At 32.1% G+C, this 14,291-nt stretch overlaps 1 pseudogene across 1 annotated transcript; it reads right to left on the bottom strand.

Moving 5' to 3' along the window:
* Positions 1-545: 545 nt before the first annotated feature.
* LOC114301664 (uncharacterized) lies at positions 546-13,516 on the bottom strand (annotated as a pseudogene). The gene is made up of 4 exons (XR_014336720.1): positions 13,418-13,516; positions 10,532-11,718; positions 4,276-4,356; positions 546-3,497 (listed from the first exon to the last, which is right to left on the bottom strand). The product of XR_014336720.1 is annotated as an uncharacterized LOC114301664 (transcript).
* Between the last annotated feature and the right edge of the window lie 775 nt (positions 13,517-14,291).

The raw sequence follows: 14,291 nt of genomic DNA, 5'->3' as shown, positions 1-14,291 counted from the left end.
GGGCAAAATTCTATCTTAAACACACAGTATTCAAACACTGGCCTCGGTCACAATTTGTACTAAGTTAACAGAATTTCTGTAAGAAATTTCTTGTGTTTTATTTTATTATTTATTTGTATTAAATTGATTTTACCGAAAATATTTTCTTAGAATTTTAAGATAGAATTATCCTATCTATAATGATACAAATTAATTTTTTTCAGTTAAATTAATATTTTGCAAATTTGGTTTCCTACAAAATTTTGTTTCCTGCTTTCTGTAACTCCAGTATTGTTACTGCATCTTTTCTCTAGTAATAGAATCGACAAATATGATTGGTAATTTTCACCTAAAATTGTGTTTAAGTGGAATTCTATTCCAGTATACTAATGTTAGTTCTATATGAAATTTGTTGTCAGACAAATTTCAGTTTCTATTGTGATTATACAGTCCATTTTAAATCTGTTTTGCATCTTTCATCTATGCTTCTTCCCTGTGTGATTTCTTCCTTGATATGGGTATTGATTCTATTTCTGTTTTGCATATCTATTATAAGAATAAGACATCCATTTGGTTTTCCAAAACATTGAGACTAACGTTCTATAATTTTGATTATGACCATTAAGTCATGTTGAGTAAGTATGCAACATCAATTAATTTTATTTAATGGACAATAATGTTTTTCAAAAAATACAGATTGTTATTTTTCTTTTCCCAATTTTGTTGTATATGTATTCTGTTTTCAATACAGAATTTTATTCTATGTTTTCAGGCTTTTTTTTTTTGTTTTTTCTTCGAACGCTTCTGGTTTGTTTACCTATAGAATTTTTATTCGGTAGTTATTTTATTTTGTATATTTTGTATTTAAAATATGATTTTATATGAATCTATGTTTGAGTCATGATTTTGGTTATTCATGATTTTGTTTATTAGAATCTGATAATATTGTTGCAGATTATTATTTTACGAAATTTGTTTTCTATATAAGTTTTCTACTTAGTACAAATCTATGTTTGTGTTCTTTATATTTTATGAGATTATCATTAAGTACGATACTCTTGTATTATGTAGTTCTAGTCAGAATTCTATCACATTAATTCGAAAGTCGCGATTATTCCGATCTAATATCCCGTTATGTGCAGCATTGAATTCAGAGACGTGCTTATATTTATGTGTTTACCATTTGGAAAGTTTTGTATTGTATTTGTTGCACTTGATGGAGCACTTTGAATCTCTCCTCAATCCCACTTACCTGAATCTTGGATGTAGCTTTCTGCCGCTTTTTCCTTGATTTCATCTTTTGCTTGCGAAGAACTTTTGAACAGCTTTCACAATGCCAAGCATGTTCATTGGAGAGAAGCTCTGGCTTCATGAAATACGACAAACAGCTCTCTACGGACACTGGAGAATCACTATTATCGACTTCATCGGGATCAGACTCACTGCTATTTACATCTAAGAAATCAGTTTCTACAATTTCGTTTACTGAAAAATTATTCTCACTTGACAAGGGTTTTACATCGAGCCCTGCAGCAATTTTTGGCTCATTAAATAAGTTTCCAAAACCATCAAAGTCCAATGCATCTGGTTCACAGCCAACAGCTGACGATGAGACCTCACCTTCTCTCAATATCTCACCACTAGTTGAAATTTCTCCTTTATGAGGAAGCAGAGGAACTTCAGAATCTTGGACCAGTAATGGAAGGTCATTTTCAAAAGAATTCCCTAAACCATCCTTGCCTCCAGAATCTTGGACTACTTATCCATCATTAACTTTGGAAGCCATAACATGATCATCTGATAATGTATCGGGTTCAAGGTAATCCAACCATGTCAAATTGTCCAATGAACCTGATGTTTCTACTATACAAAGAGAATGGATCTACCTGCTAGATTTTATGCCATCCTGTAACAAGGCATCGTTTTGAACACCATATTGTTTTCCTGAACCATATTACTACAATATCATTAGGTTTTGAATCTGTATCATCATCATTTGACACAGGATCTGGTTCCAGGTAATCCAAGCATGCTAAGTTGTCAACTGAAGCCTCTGTTTTATCCATGACATTCTTGAGGAATGTATTCTTTTCAAACTCTTCAGCAGTCAAGAGATTTGATGAAACTGAACTCTTTTTATCTGTCACTGTACCAGGGCCAATGGATTCAAACAGTACCGAATCGACCAAAGCATCTCCTACTTTTTCTTTGACAGGCACAGTAGATTCTACTTGGCAAGAAGATGAACCACCGGCTGACAGAACTGAAACACTTTCAGATGCTAAAGAATCTGCATCCCTATTAAGCTTTGGACGAATCCTTCCACATCGTTTTGGAGGCAGCTTTGGTTTCTTGGCTCGAGAAATAGGTTGGGCCCTTTTAGATGGGGGTTTCTCAGTTGGAACTGGAAGTGAGATCTAGAAATGGCTCAAATACAGTTGAAGAGTGCCCACATTCCAAACAAGAAACAGTATTGGATAGTTGGCCCCTAAAGATGCCATCAACAAAAGTAGGACCCAGATTTGAGGAAATCTCATTTTCCAAAGAAGTAGTCTGTTTTCTTGCACTCAACTCTTCAGTACACAACCCATCAAGTAAACAATGAAGCAACTCATGACTGTCATGCTGTTGATACCCCCTAAATTGGGAAGCCTTGGAACAAACACACCCGAAAAAGGATTTTGGATTTATCACATTTCTCAAGCCAGCCTCTGGACTAGTTTCAATAAAGGGCTTCTTTAAAGAAACGGTCAAAGGACCTACAGACTCATCCAATTCCAGAAGCGATTCCGTAATTCTGCACAATTGAATTAAAGAAGCAAGTATTAACAAGATTAACCAAGCCTCTGACCACAAAACCACTTTTTCCATCCAAACTACTTACAATGGTGTTTTCTGATTATCTCACTTATAACATTGCCACTCCCAAAATAAACATCCTCAACATCCACTGAGGGCCCTTGAAATGATCGCCCCTTTATCAGTTTCACAATATCTGACAGCAGATCTTTCTGTTCACCACTTTCCTCAAATTTTTCAACTGCAATAAGTGTATCGCAAGGGAAGCACCAGTATAGTTGAAGGCTTTCAAATTGGATAGCCAATGGATGACGAGTTTGCCTGGCATGCCGAACTGCAAGGGTTTGAGGGGTTGTTGGGAATCCAATCCCCCCACATGAAAGATGACCACATTCCAAACAAACCCAAATTGCTTTAGACTCAAGTTTCTTGTCCACAGAACCTCCCTCTTTCTTCTTCACCTGCTTGCCCCTTCCGTTACTTGCCCGCCTATCAACCACACCTTCTCTGCAATCTTCACACCTAATATGTTCTATAGAACTTATTCTTGAAGAAATTTTAGCTAAATTAATACCCTTATCAAGATGGGAACACACTTTCCTCTCTTTTATGACTGAAAGTTCATCATCAGTGCTTGGAATGCTTTGCTGGGCGATAGTTTTAGTTTTCTGAGAAAGGGTAGAAACTCGCTTCTCGGTATGACCACTTTGGGCTTTCTTCTAACTTTTTTCGCCATTAATTCCTAGAACCAATCCTGGAAAACTATAAACACCAAATACCCAAAAAGAAATAAAACCAAATCCATATCTCATTTGGATTAAGGGGTTTGACTATAAAAGAAAAGAAATGGTAAGAAACAAAAATATGATCACTTATTTGGATGAATGAGATAAGGCAAAACGATGTGAAAGGAAGAAATTGAGAGAAAGTGAAGTCTTTTAAAACTCATGTTCTATTTTTCACCAAACTTGGTGCCATTTAGTGAGAAAGGTAAAATTTTTATAATACCTAAATTGTCCATCTAAATTAAAAATTAAAAAGAAAAAAGAACACCAATAGAGTCCTCTTTCTATCATATTCATCCAAACATAATGTGAGAAACCGCAATTATTTCTTTTCCTCACTACCATAATCTTTTTCTTTCATTCCTTAACCCAACTTACCAAGAGGACTGTTAAGCAAACATCCTAATGATCAGGAGAGAAAAAAAAAACCGTTCCAAAGCAATCGAATAAAACAATAAACAATAAACACTAAATAATTAATAATTTAAAAAAACAGACTAACAATTATTAGTAAACCAAGCCATTCCTAAAATCCAATAGTCATTTAATTACAAACCCACATATTAAAACAGAGGGGAAAAAAAATACAAAAATGCATAATCACATCAAACGATCAAAACAAGAGAATGGTATTGAGCTATGTTATTCCACCAATACATACAAATATTTGAAAAAAAGTAAAACCCATCAAAAATTTGTGTTTGGAAGATACCCAGATGATTAAAACGAGCAAAATATTCACCTCAAAAGCTGATATTGCTTGAACAATCTCTGATGGATTCTCAGAAAGAAACTGGTGTTCGAAGATTAGGATCTAAAGAGAAGGGTATTGAGTTGTGTTAGAAAGAGAGAGAAAGAGATATATATATATATATATATAGAGAGAGAGAGAGAGAGAGGAGGGAGAATGTGGTCAGTGGAGTGCACATTTCAAGGGGTTTGACGCACCCTCATGGTCTTTACTAGCCCTCTCTCTCTCTCTCTCTCTCTCTCAATGGGGGGAGGAGAATGAAACGGAGAGGAGGGGGAATTGGAGGCATAAACACAGTGAAAAAGAGGAACAGGGTTTATCTCGGGATCTTGAAGAGTTATAGTCGTGATAAAATCGAAACCTTTCATTAAATTAAATTTGATAAACATTATACTCCCATATTAACATTAAATTAATATTAAATTCGGAATATTTCAGATTTTTTATCAAATTATGTTTGGGTCTTTTATCAAATTACTATAGATAACCGTTAGATTTACCGGTACAACAATGATTCAGCCCTCCTTTTCCCCCCACCCCCTTTGACCCCCCCTCTCTCTCATTGGTTACATTTTCTTTTTCTTTTTCTTTTTTTTCCTGCTCCTCCAATCACCACCCGCCACGTGGCAAAGGGGGTCGACCCCCAAAAGAGGGTCCCAAGTATTATTCTTACCGGTATGCATAAGTATTGGACGACTAGATGGATGTTTGGCCGATTGTCTCCCGGTCGACCACTTCCTTACAAAATTTGTTTTAGGATTTTGGAAAATTTGCATTGGTCGGTCGACTGGCTGGACATACTCCAGTTGTCATCCTAGTCGACCAATGGTTTGATGAAATCTCAGGTTACTCCATTGGAACGCGCGATATCAGATGAAACTTTTACTTAAATTTTTATTCAAAATTAATAAAAAAAAATAGAGTAAACGTTGGAGATACTCTTAGACCATCTCCAATTGACAAATGTTATAATAGTATGGTCAAAACTATAATTTCAAAATCTATATAATAGTAAATTGTCAAATTATAAAAATAATGTTCCAATGGTTACAGGCTATTTTGACAAATTTTAACAAATTTTTCCTTCAATTTTATAGGTGATGTTTAGATATAGGTTTTTAAGTATTTTTTTTATTGTTTATATTTTTTTCTTTAATGACTTTTTTAATTTTTTTTTAAAAATTAAATATTTACATTCTATTCAAGTAGACTAATATAAAAAAAATCAAAAATATATATAAATATAATTCACCCCACCAAGTGATACCACTGCAAAAAAAAATTAAAAAAATAAAAAAATTATGAACTACATTAAAAATTGAAAAATAAAAATTACGTTAAAAAAAATACTAAAAATTACAAATACTAAATTCCAGAGACTTCCAAGGTTTTAATTTTATTTTATTTTATTTTTTTATTTATTTTTTATTTTTTATCTCTAGAGCTCTCTCTTGCTCTCTTTCTCCATAAACTTCTTCCCCCCTTTTTTTTTTCTCTCTCTCTCTCTCTCTCTCTCAAGTTTGTCCATCTCTCTCCTTCAACGATTGTATGTGTTTGGGTTAGAGTTCATTCGACTTGGGTTCGTTCGAATCCATCAAGGGCCAAAAGGGGTCAGGAGTTCATTTGATCCATCAAGATTTGTTTGAATCTTTATCATTTAGGTTCATCTCTTTCATCTTAGAAGCTTAACAAAATCACAATTTGAAGAAGATGAAGAAACTTCAAACCCCTTTCCAAGTACTTATTTTTATGAAATTACATTTCAGAAATTACTTGAAATTAGTTGAGATTCCTTTTGCTTTGTTTGAGATGGCTTGAAATTTGTGAAAAATTGCTTGAAATTTTTCTGAAATTGTTTGATTATTGTTGTTATGATTATTGTTTTTGTAGTGATTGTTGTTGTTTTTTTTTTTTTTAATTTTGTTAATATATATATTCTGTTTGGAGGGTTTTGCCTCCATCTCCATCTCCAAAAATCTGAAAAATAGTAATTTTTTTATTATTATTGTATTGTTGCTGGATTTTTCCCACTGTGTTTGTTTGTTTCATGGAAATTTTGGAGTCAAATTTTGTTTATTTGGATAATGTTTGGTAGTGGAAATGGCAATTGCCAAATTTGAAAGGGGTTATAGCAACCCACTGGAGCAAAGTTTTTCGAGACTCTTGCCAAATTTTGGCAATGGCAGCTTCAATAGCTTGCCATTGGAGATGCTCTTACACTCCGTTTGGATCGAGGTGTTTGGTGAGAAAAAAAATAAATGGTGAGAATAAGAAATCTCTTCACTTGTTTGTATGGTTAAAAAAAGAAAAAAGATGTTCTTACACTGCGTTTGGATGGAGGTGTTTGGTGAGAAAAGAAAAGAAATGGTGAGACTAGGAAATCTCTTCACTTGTTTGTATGGTTAAGTAGGTGAGAAATGATAAGAGATTGTGAAAAAAAATTCTCACCAAACTTATATTTTGTTTCTCACCAGAAGTGGTGAAATTTGGTGAGAAAGAAATTGGATTTAAAGAAACGTTTTTAAAGTACTAAAATTACCCTTATGAAAAAACATAATTTATTAATATGAAAGGTAATATATTTTGATAAAATGAAATATAAAAATTTCTTTTATTTTCTCTGATTTACTCTATCAAAACAAGATAGGTGAGAAACTACATTCATTTATCTTTTATTCATCCAAACATAAATGGTGAGAAATCATAATCATTTCTTTTCTTTTCTCACTTAGGTGAGAAACCACAATTATTTCTTTTCTCATATCACCTTACGACCCAAACAAAGTGTTAAACTGTGTTTGGTTGGAGATTTGGGAAATGATTTGGAAAGTGAAAGAAAAAATGTAAGTGAAATGTAAATAAAATATACTTACATTTTACTTAGTTTCACACACTTTTTCCTTTTTATTTTCTAAATTTCTTTCCAAATCTTCCAACCAAACACAGCCTTAAATATCAAACAAAGAGCTCGTTTGGGAAGTTGAGGTTTGGAATTTTTTGGCTAAAATAGTCATAAAAAAACAAAATAGGCTTTTTAGCCAAATAAGACAGAACACCACATCCAACCAATAATCATTACATTCTTTCTCTCACAAAAAATCAAAAAAGCCAAAAAAATTCTTCTCAAACGAGGCGTTTTAATCCCGGGCTAAAATAGCCAAAAAGTTAAAAAGTCAAAAAACTAGCCTACTTTCCAAATGAACCCAAAGTAAAGTATTTTTATTTTTTGAAAAAATTCACTTTATCTCAGGATTTGGTAATGGCTTTCCGGGCCTACAACCATAATTCAAGTGGTTATTCTCTATTATCCTTCCTATTTTATTTTGTGGGCATTATTATCTCAACTCATAATTATAATTTGAATTGTTTGTTTTAAAAATGAGAGATTCTATTTACACTATTAGTTTACCTCTTCACATCTTTTATATGAGATGTTTTTTTTTTCTCATTTTTTTTCATGTATGAAATTACTTTTAAGGACAAAAGACTAAAATTAAATATATTTTATTATCTCTTTACACTCATTACTCTTCAATCCCTACTGCTCATCTTCCTTTCTCAGTTTTTTTTTTCTCTGCTACATATCTCTTTTCAAAAAGTGAGAATCAATAGTGTTTTGATCATAGAAGAAAGCAATGAATGAAGAAACAATAGTGAAAACCCATAAAAAAAAAAAAGGTGAAATGTTGAGTTTTTGTTATTTGTTTGGTAAGTTTTCGTTTCATTTTTTGATAGAGTTTTTTGAATTTTGTTTGGTATGTCAAAATTGAACAAAATAAAATAATCTGGAATCACATTGTCGAACAAAAAAATATATGTCCAGTAACCTACCACTAAATAAAAGATACATTTGCGGTAATCCAAGGTCGAACGTTTTTAATTTGTTCGGTTACTCATTACTGTGCGTTTTCATTTCAATTTTTTTTTTAAATATTTTTTTGCTTGGAAGAATTATATTTCTATTCATTGTAGCAATGCAAGTACAATAATCCGGTTGCTGAACATTTTAAAGGGTACTCATTTGCTAGTAGAATATCTAAGGAGGAAACATCCTTGTTAATTAATATGTCAAAGAGTATGATGCGACCATAAGAGATATTGATTACATTGAAACGAAAGGATGCCTTTAATGCGACAACAATGAAGATAATCTACAACGCACGTAAAGCGACAGGTGGCTGGACAAATTTATTTTAGTTTGGCAACATGACATTGGAGTAATCTAATTTGTATGGTAATATATCACCGAACAGGCATTTAACAAATGGGCTCTGACTAATTTATTGTTAAAGTAAAGTAAAATCATCCAATCGAATGGGCAACAATTGGTTGAAAAAAAATAGTTTGTTTGATAATATGACACTGGAGTAATTCAAATTTTTTAGCATTATATTACCAAATGTTATCAGTGTAAAGAGACAAAACTGAAAGAGTTTTGAAGAGTTTTAATTTAGGGTTAGTTTTGATAGTATTATAGGTGTAATGAGAATCAAAATTTTTTTTTTTGGTAGTATAATGAGATGGAGGGTGTAAAGAGGTAAGCTAGTGGTATAAGTAGAATCACTCTTTAAAAATTTAATGGAAAAGATAAATTGTCTAAAAAGTTAGTTTTATTGGACATTATTAGGCACATGAACAATTACATTTTTTAAAAATAGATGCCAACTATGAATTTAAACTTAAACAATCTATTTTATAAAACAAAATATAAATTGTTCATCTATTGATTGATATATGAAAAAATTGATTCTTTGTACATTCAGTCTTTATATGAGATGGGTTCTAGTACGCTCATCGGAAAATGATGGATTTCGCCAGAAACTCATCAGAGAAGATGAATTTTACTGAAAAAGATGATTTTTTTTTTCTTTCTAGAAATGGAAGAGATAGGTTAGATTTCTTGATGATCAAACTAGATTCAAGAAGAGATTGAGAGAAATGGTGCTTGGATAAAAGATCAAAGAAAGTAAAATAGAGAGAAAAAAATAAATAAATAGCAGAGCATCCCATAGAATTCCCACTTTCACTCTTTCATTCCAACTCACCAAATTTGTTACTATGTTGGTTCTGAATCATGAACTATGAGTGGGTGTATACATACCCAAAATTGGCTTGAAGTCCCAGCAATTGATTATGGTGATGCCATGTGATCACATGAGAAAGATTCCCTCCTTAACTGCCTGGTCGAGATAATTGCGACCCCAAACATTTTGTGTCTTCTCCTTAGGTATCCCCGAGAAAAATAAGATATTTGAGGGTTTTATAAATTATCTCGACGAACCTTTGATTTTAGCAACCAAACCAACAATTCCTACCATCCCAAGATAAAGGTCAGGTGTGGTCCAAGGGACTTCCTGCCGTATGATACCAAGTCCAAGGGGACTTCCCAAGTCTTGCTACCTCGACTTTGAGTATAGACTAATTTGAGTGATGAACGAATTTATCTTTGAGTTCTCCATCTTCAAGAGAAGGTCCATTTTCAAACTCGTCATATCATGGTTCTAACATGTCAATTAGGCTCCAAGTTCGCAAGTGTTCTTGGATTCTTAATGGAGTAACTTCTGAGTCCTCGAAACATTTTCGAAGCCAAGTACTCAGATCTCTGGGTTTATGCTCTAAACCTTTTCGAGTTCGGTTGCAAAGGATATTTGGATCCATGGTTTTGGACCGTTTCAAGTCCAAAAGTTTGTCCAGAGAATTTCATGGTCTGAACTCTTTGTACCACTTCCAGTCTTCAAAGTTTGGGCAAGAGATTTGAATTTTGTACTTTTAAGTTTCCACTTCTTACAGTCTTCATTATAAGTTTTATGAGATAAACGATTCCAATCATCTTATGGGCCTAATGTGCGACCCACAAAATTAAATATGAAGAAATATAAAGAATATTCAATGCCTTTTCTTTTTGTTTTTAAATAATAAATCTATAAGTATACCACATCATTTTGTGTAATTTTGGAAAATTCTATCAAACACCTTCTTCCAACTTTCTTAAGAATATAGTTCAAGATTTCAAATAATCTCACTTAAAAGTTTTTCCATGGGCTCAACAACCTCTATTACAGAAGTAAGCAAGAATGGAAAACATTGTCTGTGTCAAAGTGAGTAGAAGCAACATAATAGCTCCGAGAAACGAGATGAATGTCCATGGGCTGTTGAAATAATTATGCCTTAACATCGCAGTCCATATGTTCCAACGTTGCTTACTATACCCGCTTACGTTGTTAAATAATTGAGAGTAATAAAAATTGTCACGAGGTGCAATGGCACAAGTAGAAATCTTGTTAAGAATTGACACAACCGCCTCATCACCACCTAGCATGTTTCTGAGAATTCCACAGCGACGAAGCAAGGAGACATCCTGTGACGAGTTAATGAGGCAACACAAGAGAGTTAAATAATCAGTGGCATATTTGAGGCCAATGTCCCCCTTGAGATGATGTTGCTCGTATGCAATTATATTTCTAAAGAGACATTCTGTCTTCTCATGTATGACGAATGTCGGGATTTCTAATACCCCATTTTTAAATTTTACATTACAAAAGAATGTATCATGCTTAGATTTCTTGAACTTGATCCCAACTTCATGTAGCACTGTGGCACAATGTATGTTTTCCCATATCTTTTTCTTGTTTGCGATGACACTTGTTAGAGGTACTGATTTCGAGAGTGAAAAAGATGCAACTTGGTGTGCCAGACCAAGAAAATGCTTCACTTGGCAAGTTGAAATTCCATTACAAGCATATAAAACCTTTTCAAGACCTTGTGATGCACTATAACATACATAATGACTGACAGAATAAGAGTATCGAATGGCTAAATCAGTGATATTGTCATGAGGGTCGAGAACTTTGGTCATATCGAACAACTGCACAAGAACAAAGAATGGCAATTGATTTTCAAATAAATATAAGTCGCGCAATATACTTGGAAGTATCCAATCAATTTTGAAGAGCGGGTCATTTCTATCTCTCATACTTGTTATGGTAAATTTGCGAAACAACTCAACGAGAAAGCAGCTGTCAAGAAGCATCATTTTCACAAACTCGTCTTTGTTAAGCCATACTGAGTTTGCATAACATCTAAGTGCTCGTTCGTGCAAATCTCTCATGGCTACTATGTATCTATCCACACTAGTCTCATTTCTTCGTTTAAGAAGCAATTGCAGATACCGTAATTTGTGTTCTTCCATCCATTGTAGGTTGTCTTTACCATGGTGATATGGTCCTATAGCCATTATTTCTGGTTCATATAACTTTTCATTTTGCCAACGTAGTCGATCATGCACTTTGTAGATATAACACTCGGAGTCTGTACCAGATAGGTGTGTAAGCTTTTCATCTAAGTAAAGGGAGACAGGATCAACAATTGCATTCGACAGCATATCTTGTAAAATTAGTGGAAATCCTATCTAAACAAATTACCAAATTTGTTATATATATATATATATATATATATAAAGAAAAAAAGAAAGAACATAGGATATATTACGTGAATGAAACCAAACTTAAAAGATCACAGACTGGTCTAAAAGAGTTTTCCAAAAAGGTTTTCTCATAAAGTTCGAAGCTCACATTACAGACTGACCGTGGCTAGTACATTTTTTAAGTTATCTAAAAAAAATGGAACACCCTTGAAATGCTTCAAAGTCTATCTCCTATATCTAATTTTTTGGCAAATTGTCTAAGAATTTTTCTTCTTCTTTTTTTTATTTTTATTTTTTATTTTTTTTATTTTTTAAGTTGGTGATCTAATTGGAGTGGTGCTATTGGGTTGGGCTCCTCGGTTCACTTTAGGACCACCTAATTGATTGGAACCTTTCAATTTATGGGATTCGTAGATACGTTAATTTATTTCAAAAATTAAATTAATTGGATATTGATAATTACATGACCGTATCACATTTATCTTATAAAATTGGACAACAAAATTTATCTAGTGGAATCACCATTGGAGAGGAACTCAACCCTTAAGAATTTCAGTGATAGATAACATTAGATGAAGCAAAATGCTACCTATAATCTTATTCCTCATATCTTTTTCTCACTACAAAACACAAGCAAGCAAGCCCATTTTATATGCATTTATGAATATAATGGCCTTGGGCCTATTACTTTGTGTTCAAGAGTGAGAAACTAAAATAAAAAATATAATTATATATAACATTACTCTTAGATAGAACTACTAAAACTACATTTATATTTAGTTCAAATCTTATCATTGTGTCTAAGAAGCAGGATACTAGATATAATACGATACGGATACGATTATAGAACAAAAAGTAAAAAAATATGGAACCAATTCGATTAGGATATGTTTTTTTTTTAAAAAAAAACAAATAAATTATTTTTTAAAATTATTATTAACGAGTTACGCATAAAATCAAGAATGTTAAAAAATCATACTATAATTTTATAATACAAAATATTAACATTTAAGAACTAGATATTAATTTAAGATAATAGCTTGTTTATTTTTTAATTTTCAATAGATCTTGCAAATATTTTATTTTAACATCTAATATGTTTGTATTACAATAATAAAACAATTTACAACTTGTCCCTGCATTTTTCCTTTTGGCACAGGTAAAGAATATTATTTTCAAGTTTTCTTGCTTATTTATATGTTGATATTTAATTTTAATTATACTATTATTATATTCTCTTATTAATACTTACTTTCTATACAATTATATGGGACATGCATGAACGAAAAAAGATATATTAATTTGACAAATTTAATTACTTTAATCCACTATATTCTTCTTATCAAATAACTAAATAAAGTATTAGAAAAATATTCTTATATTTATCCTTGCAATTATTTATATTATATTATTATGCAAGACACACTACAATTTTAATTTTGTAAAAGAAGTATTATGTGATTTAAAATATCTGATACATATCTGTGAATATCCGAAAAGTAAATATCTAATACAAACATAACATAGATACATCTCTCTTTTTGAAATATTGGAGAAAAATATCCGTACTTCATAATAGTGTCTTATGGAAATTTTGATTTCTTTCAATTTTTTCCCTTCTAGCTACCAATTGTTAATATATATATATAAACAAATAAATAAATAAGTGGACAAACATACCAGGAAGGAGAGGCCTCCAATTATCAACCAATTCACTTACAGACACCTCAAAAACCAAGAGCAGGATGACAGTCGAGAGGACTTTCCAAAAAACAACAAACTTTTGTAACTCTTTTTATCTACATACATCTGCATATTCATCCATATATATATAAAGGGTGAGTGAGCAATATATATATTTGTTGAATCATCTTATTTTTGTCTGTTATGAAAGGTTTTCTTTACCCTTGAATTTATTTATGTCCACTCACTAAGACGTCTATTATTACATGACTATTGAATCGACTTTTCAACAGCAAAATTATTCTTTTCTTCTTCTCCAATTCTGCATTCACACCAAACCAATCAAGATACGTATCCAAACACAATATTTCAATGGTCTGGTCGGGCTGGCCGGATTTTAAAATGACAGTTCAGGCTCAAGCTTTTGGGTTGGATTTGGGCCCAAGCTTAATCGGATCGGGCCCACTCCGGACTGTGGGCGGGTTTTGAACCGCCTACGGGTCACGAGTCATTTTTACACCCCTAACTAGATGTAAGCTGAGATCAATTAAAATTTATGAGTGTTATTGAAGAAAACAACGATAACTCGCAATTTTAAAACAGTATTTAAATTTTGAATTATATAATAGTGACTTAAGAGAAAAGAAAAAGAAGAAACAAATATTCACAATAACACAAATTAAAATTTTATTAAAAATTATAAAAATTATTGAATGTTATGCATTATTAAAAATTATAAAAATTTATTTTTTATACACATCAAATCGTACTTATATTATATTTATTTTTAAATTTTATCATATCCATGTATTTAATTTGCATTCACATACTTTCTTGGTTGTTGGTTGGTGATTGTGATGGTACAGGTGAA

The sequence above is a fragment of the Camellia sinensis genome, chromosome 7 (assembly GCF_055761805.1).
Source record: "Camellia sinensis isolate YWXY chromosome 7, ASM5576180v1, whole genome shotgun sequence".
NCBI classification, from domain to species: domain Eukaryota; kingdom Viridiplantae; phylum Streptophyta; class Magnoliopsida; order Ericales; family Theaceae; genus Camellia; species Camellia sinensis.
The sequence above is the reverse complement of the archived record's forward strand: the minus strand, read 5'-3'. Positions and strand labels throughout refer to the sequence as shown.